Source organism: Melopsittacus undulatus, chromosome 7 (assembly GCF_012275295.1).
Source record: "Melopsittacus undulatus isolate bMelUnd1 chromosome 7, bMelUnd1.mat.Z, whole genome shotgun sequence".
Classification (NCBI taxonomy): domain Eukaryota; kingdom Metazoa; phylum Chordata; class Aves; order Psittaciformes; family Psittaculidae; genus Melopsittacus; species Melopsittacus undulatus.
In genome coordinates, this window is record NC_047533.1 from 31461226 (window position 1) to 31469497 (window position 8272).

Genomic DNA, 8272 nt, shown 5'->3' on the forward strand with positions numbered 1-8272 from the left:
TCATAGTTTTAATGGCCAGACAAGCCTTGCATAAGAAGATTTAGTCCTGTCTAGGGTTCAAGCCACTTGACTTTACAAATGGGACAAGATTACTGTTGAATCATGTGCATCTGAAATAAGAGTGACATTATTTTGCTGGAAAATGGCAGGGAAATGAGAAAGGTCAGGTATGCATTATGTATCTGCGCATTCTTTACCTGGGATGCAGTAGGATTTATCTATGAAATTATGTGTTGTTGATATTTCATACAGTAAAGACACTGAAAATAAATGAAATTATTAATAAACCAGATACATTTTGAATTAATATTTTACATGTGTTACTGTGACTATGGTGCAGTCTTAAGGTATAATTGGAAGTTTAATGAACTGCAACAAAAATGAAAAAGCCAAGCATATAGAGTTTCAAAATCATTAACATTGTGTGGGTAATCTATTTCTTTCTTTGCTTTCACTTCAGTTCCTTTTTCTGATAGGCCAGTAGTCTAGGAGAAAAAGTTAAATTGGAGTAAGAACTGTTATGTTCGTTTCTTCACCACTAGCTACTTGCTTTGTTTTAGCTGAACTACAGGCTAGCAGATAAGTCACCAAGATGCAATGTTGGAATTTTTTGAAGGCAAAAGTCAGTTTATTTGCACAAGGGAGTATAAAAACATGTATGTTTTCTCTTGTGACAAGCTTCTGAGTCAGAACTGGAATGTGCGGCAGAAGAGTACTCATCTCTGCTGTCCCACATGGCGCCCTCCTTAACCACAATCTCTTGCTCAGCCTCCTATTAGTGGGCATTTGTCAGGTTTTATAATTTTCCACTGTCTGAAATGCAAACTGCAGTAACAAATACAATTTCCTAAGCCCCCACATATTACTAGAATTCTCCACGGAATCCTTGTATGCCTGAATTTTTTCCCTACTTCGTATGTATCACAGAAAACTGACTGAAATACCATACTATGCACATTGACGTGTACTGCTGGATTTAGCCATGTACGATGAGCAGCTTGCAGTGTGTTTAAAATTGCTATAACAGGCAGTGCTCTTATTTAGAGTTACTGATCCTGTCTCTGTGAATATTGATGTAATGGATGGTGGTGCCGCCTAGTGCTGATTACTTCCTGCTCTTCAGTGTTGCTGTCTTTCTGGAAGTTGGAGATGCAGACTTCCTTAATTAATCATGCCAGTCCAGAAACTGAATACAGTAAGGTCAAAGTATAGTGGAGCCTTCTGCTCTAGTCAGCACTTCTTTCCTTTAAATGCAGAGCATGGATGTAAGCTAGCAAGGTAATCTTTCAGGGAGAACTCTGGTCGTTTAAATATACCCTAAAATACTTGCGCAGGACATCTCTTCCAGAGACTGATTTAATTACTGTGAAAAATGCTTCTGAAACGGAGCCATTCTGCTACCTTAAACCAGTATGCAGTGTACAAAAGCCTTAATCTCTCTTCCTATGTTGTATTCAGTTCAGGAAATGCTGCTAGTAAGGCTTTATCTAAGTGAAAAACCTGAAGATTCCTGATTATAGACAGGAATCAGACAGAACTAGTAGTCTAGGCTAGTAACAGAGTAAGTGTAGTCCTGAATTACATGTTTCCTGAGAAGGTTTTGAAGTGCTCTGTAAAATGGTTAAATCATATTTCTCTCATACATGAGGAGAGTATCAAAGGATTCAGTGAGTTGCTGGGTGATACAGAGAAAAACAGAGGTGATGCAGGAGAACATTCTCACTCTTCCAGCTATGAATTCTAGGCCTCACTTCCTAAACTGAAAATGCATACATTTGGCTTTCGTTCTTCTTCATGTTAAGAAAACGAGATCCATGAGTCTGAGGGGTTACAGATTTTCCTTGCCTTTCAAAATTTATACACCCCGGAGAAGGGGTTTTAATTTTGGTCACTTGTTCTCTTCCCACTGTGATTGAACTCCTTTATGGTAAAATAGGCTATGAAATAAACAGTACTGCAATAGCTTTTCTTCCAGAAAATAATTTAAGTTTTGCTAAAAATAATCCAAAAAAATGCATTTATAGCTGAAGATTTATATAACAGCATTTCCAGGAAGCACTCTGCTGAAACTTCTTTGTTTCTAACGAGTAAGCACAAATACACTCCAATGAAGGCTGATATCACATCAGAATTGCTTGCATTTATACTAGTGGGTCAGCAACAAAGGACAGTGGAACCTTTTATTAGCAGCTGACTTCTCCTGAGTCTCATTTTACATTTTTGGTTCCAGCATTATTCAAGTGAAAGGAGATACTGTAGGTAAAAAAAAAAAAAGGGGGGGTGGGGAGGGGAGATGAATAACAGAGACAAGGCGGCTGCCTGACATCAGCTTCCACTGTTCTTCACAGATACCTGCATCTTCAGTGGTATTATAAAGAACCGTAATGCATCATGATATTTCCTTGTGAAAGAGGCAGTCTTTCGTATTCTCTCGTAAGAGCTTTTCATGAGCTAGGATACAGGGTTCAGTATTTTTTTAAAGCTGCCTTAGAGGAAGGAGCAGCCCATCAAGTAAAACAATAAAAGTAAATATTCATATACATTGTATTTCACCTGCTGAAATCATTGTGGTAGTGCTGTTCCATAAGGAAGTCTATATTTTCCCTACAATCACTTTGTGATGTACCAGAAGAACTCAAAAGTGAATTTGATAACACCTACTATTTCTGTCAGGAACTCTTCCCATGTTGGACAGCCTGATATTCCTTCCTCGTCTTTAGTGATGGTGTTCCTTGAAAAGTTGCAGGACCTCTTAATTTCTGATGAATTTGGGGTCTGAGGGTTAATTCGTGTACAAATGACAGAGACTTTGTGAGACCTATTTTGAGACTCGTAGAATTGTTTGGATTGGAAGGTGCCTTGAAGATCATCTAGTTCCAACCTCCCTGTCAGAATGTATAGCCTGTTATAACATGCACTGAGTAAGTCTCAGATGTCATGGGCAACCTCTTCCTTGCTTTCTAGCTCTTCCCCTTTCCAGCTCTAGGTGTACACAAGCACAGCTATTTTTGTTGTTCTGGTAACACTGGAGAAGGTTGCTGATCATTAGTACATGATGAATTACAGAGCACATACAGACTTACAGGGCTACACTCCCTGTAGAATGTTATATAATGTATATGGCTGATACCTTCTTAATGACAAAGAATAAGAGAAAGAATTTGTTGTTAAAACTGTTTTCTTAGGGATACAATATAAATTATCTGCTTGAAGAGCAAATGACATGCTTAATTAATTCCCAATGTAACTTTACTGGTCTCAGTGGGCTTGCATGAAATCAATTTTGTTCATTCTTTTGGGGAGAAAAAAGAAAAAAGAAAGTTGAGAATTATATAGCTGGGAAGGTGTCCAATTATATATGAAACTTTCCTGCCAGGTTTAGAGGCTCAGGAGCATTAGTTTAATGTTGGGGACTTAAAGGAAAATATAACGTAGAATTTAAAGTTATTACCATGGATTGCAATATTAATGACTTCTTTTTTCAAGTTGTGTAAACATAGAAAGGAAGCCCTTCCCTTCCTTCAATACTCTAGAACTTTTTGCTTAGAAATTTTAGGTTGAGAGTGACTTGTGTTATTCCAGATGGATGTGATATTTCTGGTTTCTTTTTTTCTGTACTCAGTCAGAGGGGTAGTGAAACCAACTCAGAAGCTGTTAAGCCCCTGTTAGGCAGTCTCAGTAAGAAGAACAGGTAAGAACTGTGATGACATCTTTAATTAAGTATGCTGCATAACAGAGGTAGAGAGGATTCGGTGACGCAGGACTGGAATAATTTGAATTATCCTTATTTCAAAAACTTCTACAGGATATTTAAAATGAGTCATTTGAAGGTTTTAGGAAAAAAAAGGAGATGCATTACAGTCATTCGAATCCTCTCCATCACAAGAAAAAATGTTTGTAGATCTTGCAAGCAGCTATAATTCAAACTTAGACACTAGCCTAAAGAGGGAAACTTGCAAGACTTTCTAGTAATTACATGCAGCATGAATTTTACATTCGCTGAATACCACATGAATAACCCAGCAATTCTAGGAAGGGTGCTTTTCCCAGATGGGGGTATGGCATCTTGGCAGGAAAGGGATTTCCGGCTCTCCCTGCAATGAATTCACTATGCCACAAGCATTCATTTCATTTCATCCTGCTGGTGCCATAAGTGCTCACAAAATCTCAGTTTCTTGACCATGAAAAACATACAAATGCTTTGTTATTTGTGTAATGATACAAAGATGTGCCTCACTCTAGTAAAGTTCCCTTGAATTTCAGAGCAGTTGCAATGTGAAAAATAGAGATCCTATCAGGGAAGAGCAGTAGAGGAATCATAGCAGGAATACAGTAGTGCAGATATGTTACTTCAGGTAGTGTTGGGAACTTGCACAGTTTTGTTTCTGTTTTCTAACCAGCAGTAGTTACAAACTAGTGTTGTAATGCAAGGCTCTTTAAAGAGACCACAATTTACCTGCTTAAATGTGCCATACCTCAGGATAATTAGAAGCTGTGAATTTCCATAGGGTTTAGGTAACCTTAGGAACTCATGTATGATTTCAAAAGTGAATTAAGGACTACATTCACTTAAATATTTTTTACTTGTTTTCTGTCATTTAATAATTAACTTAATCAGGAGAAATGTTTGTACAAGTTTACAAATGGGGTATTGCCTAAAAAATGAATGTACAGAGCACCACCTATTGCAGGTGTAACTAACGTAGAAGCCTTTCTGCTTGAAAGTCACTTGATGGTGTTTAGCTAATTTAATATGAACTATCATGTTGCAGAAAGTGCCTGCCTGGTGACTCCTGTGGCAATATAATCTTGCAGTTAAATGAGATTTCATAGACTGAAAATTATTTGGGACCTTTTGCAGGGACAACAAAACTTGGTGCATTGAAGATCAGGTAATCATTTGTGAGAACCACATCTTTTAAGAGGAATCCACTTATTTTCCTGCCCACAGTGTTGGGCGATATATTCATTAAATATTTCAATGCAACCTGTTTATAAATGAGGTTAGACACTGATTCTCACAATAGATTTAGAGAGCCAACTACCATTTTAGGTGCCTCAAGTACACCACTTAACTGCTCAGAGCCTTTGCTGAGCTTCTGCAAAACCTCAGAACTACCCAGGTTCCTTAAGCCAGGCATTCCACGGGTACGCGACCACAACTAACAGGCAAGATTAAAGATCTCACTGTCATTAAGTTAGATTCTATAGAAGTGAAAGAAACTTATACACAGGTTGCATTGCTGAGAAAGGATGGGAAAAAGTGAGCTACAGGGATTTTTTTTTTTTTTTGCAAAGGTCATAATTTGTTTTTTCTGCAAACAAACATATGCATTTGGTCCAAGGGTTGTTTAATCAATGTTTGTAAATCAAAATTGTTTCTACTGCAATCTTTTTAATGTTAGGGTAGGGTTAAGTCTTAGTTAACTGAAGATGTAGCAATGAGAAGGTAGATTTCATCACGCACTAAATAAAGGTTAAGACGGCCCTCAGGTACTTGGAAAAGATGAGTTTTGGATGAACACTACATATTCAACAAACCACCACCACCCCCAATTAAGTATGAAAGAGCCACTATCAGTGTGCAGTTTTACATTCTCTTTGAATGAGCATTTTAGCTAACAGAAAATAGTATCTTTTCCCTCTCTGCGCATACACACACGTATATGGATTTTGGCTTAGTGCTTGAAACCTTGCCGATTTCCCAGTTCTCAGGCCTACTCTGAGAAAACAGCAAGCATAGACTCATATTCATTTCAAAATACTTCCTGGGTTTGAATAGCTCTGTTCTTTTGCTTTCTAAGTTGACCTATTAACAGACAAAAAAAAAAAAAGGCATAAAAAAGTGGAAATTTTGAAAATTTAGATACAGAATTTTTCCTTGGACAGTTTTTCTGCTTTTTCTACCTCTTTTACAACTGCTAAAGAGAACCTGCACTGAAGCAAAAGCTGTATTTTCATTTTTTTTTAGCTAATGAGCTTTTTGAGCTTTAATAAATTAAAGGAACATGATAGGAATGTTCACAGCCCTGGCACACTGTGGTTTGATTCCCCTTTCTGGGTACACCAGTTTGCTAGCAGCAAGGAGAAGTAAGTAGCTTTGACAGAATAAAATGTTCTACTCATAAAAGGGGTTGGAGAATTGGTGTCAAGAGTAACAGTTTTGGGAATGGTAGGGATAGGTGGGATGTACACAGGCAATAATCTGATGAGAAGTCTCCACTGGAAAGGCAGTAGGCTAGACTGCAGTACCTCAGCTCTCTCAGTGCATACCAGACATTCTAGGAAAAACAAATGCTGTAGCTGCTCATTTAATTCATCTGTGCTTATAGTTTCCATTCTTTTAATGTCCAATATGTTTGGCAAACGTAAGGAAAGTGAAATACTCATCTGAAGATAGAAAGGTGTTTCCCTTGAACAAATATTACAGAAAGATGTATTTTTGATTACATGTTGATGCTGTCATTATGTTCTTTATTAAATCATGACTGACAAACATTTTCCTTGTTACTGTCTTGATTCTTATTCTTCTGTTATGTTATATGATTTATATAGTGGTGTGTATTCATTCTTAACTATTTGGGATTTATTATGTTGTTCTGTCTAATGCCTGAACAAATAAACTGGCCTTTGTTCTGCTATTTTGTAAGAATAAAGACTGCCTTAGAACATGTTTATACCTGTTGAAGAAATAAATTAATATGAACAGGCAAGCCAGGTAAAGAAAAGAATTCTCTTCCAAGCTCTACTGTCTTGCCTAGTAGGTATTTAAACTTGCCTTTTGAAAATAAGGAGTTTCTTTATTTGAGAACAATTATATGACCATTTTGAATTACAACACTTTGACATGTTTTTCGTGTGGCCAAAAAGATTTATTACATAAAGAAAGGCCATAGGAAGGTGGGAAGAATACTGTGTTTTCACGTTGCTAGCAGTATACTGGATACATTTTAGACAGCTAGTATATCACAGTCCTTGTTCTAAAGAGCATTCGGTCCTTTAGGCCCATATAAATGCACTGTAAGATGTAAAAATGAAGATTTAATCCTCCTTAATTATTATTTCCAACAGAGAAAGGGAGTCCATTTTTATGTCAGAATATGACAAAAGCACCCTAACTCAGCTGAAAGATTTCATTAGCGTTTTCCTAAGTAGAGGATGGATTTATGCTGCAGCAAAGGAAGAAATTGTTGCAATTTTATACGCACAATATGCACATGGTTAGAGTCTTTTGTGTGTGTATGTAGAGATCCAGCTTTGCTGTACTTAAATCCTCCATGTCTTTTATTTTAATTGTGTGGAATATGACCTGTGTTGATACTCCACAAATAAATGAGTTAATCTTTCCATTTTCCTGTGAAAAGCTAAGGATGTTTTTGCAATTTCTACATAATGACACACATATTTTTGCAAAGAATTAAATCCTTCTCTTACAAGTAGCAAAAAAAAAAAATGAAAATCATGATGGGAAATACTGTACTTACAACGTCTTTTTAAATTATTCCAAACCTTCCATCCATTAATGATCCATACTTACACTGCTGCTCATAGAGTTACATGGGAACCCATTTTAAATTCTGTAATAAAATTGGATAGAAATGCACATCATATGTTCTGTTATAATGCTGAATGCCGAACATATATATCTGTATGTATGTATACATACACACACGCAGAGGTTGGTATGCCTTCCTGTCAGATACAGAATTTAATTTAGTTTAACTGATCAAACAAGGCTCCAAATAAGCAGTTGTAGAGCTTTCCATTGATCTTCTCTTGCAGGGGTACATGGATTTACTAAAGGGTGGAAAAGAAGAAAGTAATAGGCCTAGAATCAGAACCACTTTGAAGTGACTGAACAAGACATCTGAATTTGGAGAGCTGTGCAATTTGACAGATACATAAAGAAAGTAAAGATTTATAGAGTCAAGTGCTAAGAACCTCTAAAATGACAGATTTTAGTTGCACATAAAATACACTTCCCTCTACACATGCATTATGTTCGCAGCATAGGTCACATTAAAATTAGTTGCAGCTTTTGTTATTTAGCCTTTTGGTAAATTCTAAATGTCAATACCTAAAAGACCAGGTTTGGTTATAAAAAAAAAAAAAACCATCATGGTTACCAAGAAGAAGCAGCACATAATTACTGACCATATAAAAATGTTACATTTTAGTGATGTGACCAGCCCTAGAAATGGCTCAGCAGACAATAACAGACAACCCACTTCTGTACGCTGGGTTCAACTGATTCCACCCTGGTAGCATCCCT